The following is a 2088-nucleotide window of genomic DNA, read 5'->3' as shown; positions in this document are numbered from 1 at the left end:
GTCTCTGCTCCATGGGCTCTCCCAGGTCTCCTTCTGGCTTCATCCTGCTTCCTTCCTCTCCAGATTCTTCTGCACTCAGCTCAGCTCCTTTGGGTGAAGCTGGGAACCTGGAAACTCCCCTTTTCCTAGGGCCTCCCCCTCCCCCCAGTTACAGAAGCATGACCCCACAGGGAAGAGAATTGATGTCCTGAGACTTTTTTTTAAGATGTATATATTTAGCGTACAGAAGTGGGGTACAAGCCAGAGGTACAGAGGCGGTGAGAGGATTCACCAGAGAAAGAGTGGGGAACAGAACAGATTTACTGAAATACACTGCTGAGCAGAGCAACAGGGAGACAGGAGGGGTCTGTTGGGCCAGGTGGGTCACCTCCCGGGCGGGATCGAACTGGCGCTGAAGCGGCTGTTGCTGGCTTACAGTGCTGTGTCCTAGCCAGGGGCGTCAGCAGGGAGGCCCCTAACTAAGACTTCTGTGGCTTCATGCCATGTCCTTCGCCAGCCCAGGAAAATGCAAAGCCATCTGTGTTGCCCATGCAGCCCTGAGCAATGCCTGCTTCCCGATGCAGAGTCCTGACTGGACACATCTGCTCTCGGAAACTGGAGAGCAGTTAAATTTAATTCATAAAAACAAGGAGATGGGGGCCCTCCCTGGTGGCGCAGCAGGTTAAAGCACAGCACTGAGAAGCTCAAGCCATTTCCGCATGAGTTCGATCCCCACCTGGAGGTCACTATATGGCACGGCAGACCTCCCCTGACCCACCCGCTGCTCCCCTCAGCAGGGTACCTCATCAGTCGGCCTATCCTGCTCCCTGCTCTCTCACCGCACCTGCACCTCTGGGCTGTACCCCAGTTCTGTATGCATAAAGTCATTTTTTAAAAAAAAGAAGAGGAAGATGGTTGAAGAACCTCTAAAAATACCCACCGAGATTATTATTTGGGGGTTTCTGAATTAAGCCAAATATTCATGCCACCCAGTGTTCCTGGAGGTGGGGTCTTCCTGGTATCCTCCTTCTCCGGATTTTTCTATTTTTGCCCCACTCACAAAAAATTACCTAAGCTAGTCCAATGTGCAGGATGCAAAGAATCCTATTTCTAGCAGACATATCTCTCACGCTTAGGGACTGCGTGATGGGAGCTGCTCTACACAAATTGACTTGAACTCATTTAATTACACATCAGTGTCAGAGGTAGGTTATCTGATCTTATAGATGTAAAGTCATGTCTGTAAATGATCCAGATTCCTCCCTCCACCAGGGGACAGAGTTCTGAACCCACAAGTTCAAGTGCATCTGAGGGTTGAGGCCAGCAGGGATTCTGGTTAAAGAATGGAAATAACATATGGGGGACCCACTGATGCCAAGGCGATGGCTTACGGCAAAGATGTATTTTCCTGAACATTCTACAGGGCGGGGCCGCCCCTGTATTCCGACTGGCACTTCAGTGTCCTACCAGCTCATTAGCTAGAGGGTCCGCAGGAGTTCAGGCCTGGTGGCCACCACCCCTCACTCTTCCTCAAAAGGAAAGGGGGGTGGGGAGTGTAAATGACCTCACAGGACACCAGGAGAGTCTGACATGTGTCTTCCAGTGATTCATTTGGGCGGGCTAATTTCACACCAAGCTAAAGGCAGAAGTTCAGGGCAAGGTCACCGGAGGCCTCGCCCTACTTCCATGCAAGAAAAGTTTCTTGGTAAAGCACAGAGACTGGACGGACTGAAATTCCATCCAGACAGGAAATCACCAAAATGTTAGATAAAATGGGCCCTTATCTTTATAAGTCAAACTCTTTCATTCACCAGGTGGGTGTTTCCTGGGAACCTGCTGCGTGCCAGGCTCATGCCATGGAGTCCTTGTGCGTCTAGAATGTGCTCTGCGTGGAGAGAGGAAAGACAATAAACGCACTACAATAGCTGGCAAGTGGTACTGGAGAAAGATTTGCAGAAACTAAAAATAAAAGTCAGTGTGTCTCACACACACACACACACACACACACACACACACACACACACACACGAGCTGAGTTTGGAGCTGGGAAAGCGGGAGGCCTGGGGCAGGGGACCCGAGCCAGAAGTGGGTTGGGTGACCAGGTGGAAG

The 2088-nt window shown here is 51.0% G+C and overlaps 1 protein-coding gene across 1 annotated transcript in view; it reads left to right on the top strand.

Annotated features, from left to right (window-relative positions):
- Positions 1-2088, top strand: part of LOC105854408 — a 108435-nt gene that overhangs the window by 105291 nt on the left and 1056 nt on the right. The gene's annotated exons all lie outside the window — the stretch shown is intronic.

Source organism: Condylura cristata, unplaced genomic scaffold (assembly GCF_000260355.1).
Source record: "Condylura cristata isolate star-nosed mole 26May11 unplaced genomic scaffold, ConCri1.0 scaffold00038, whole genome shotgun sequence".
Taxonomy (NCBI): domain Eukaryota; kingdom Metazoa; phylum Chordata; class Mammalia; order Eulipotyphla; family Talpidae; genus Condylura; species Condylura cristata.
Note: the sequence above shows the minus strand (reverse complement) of the source record. Positions and strands in the feature narration are given on the sequence as shown.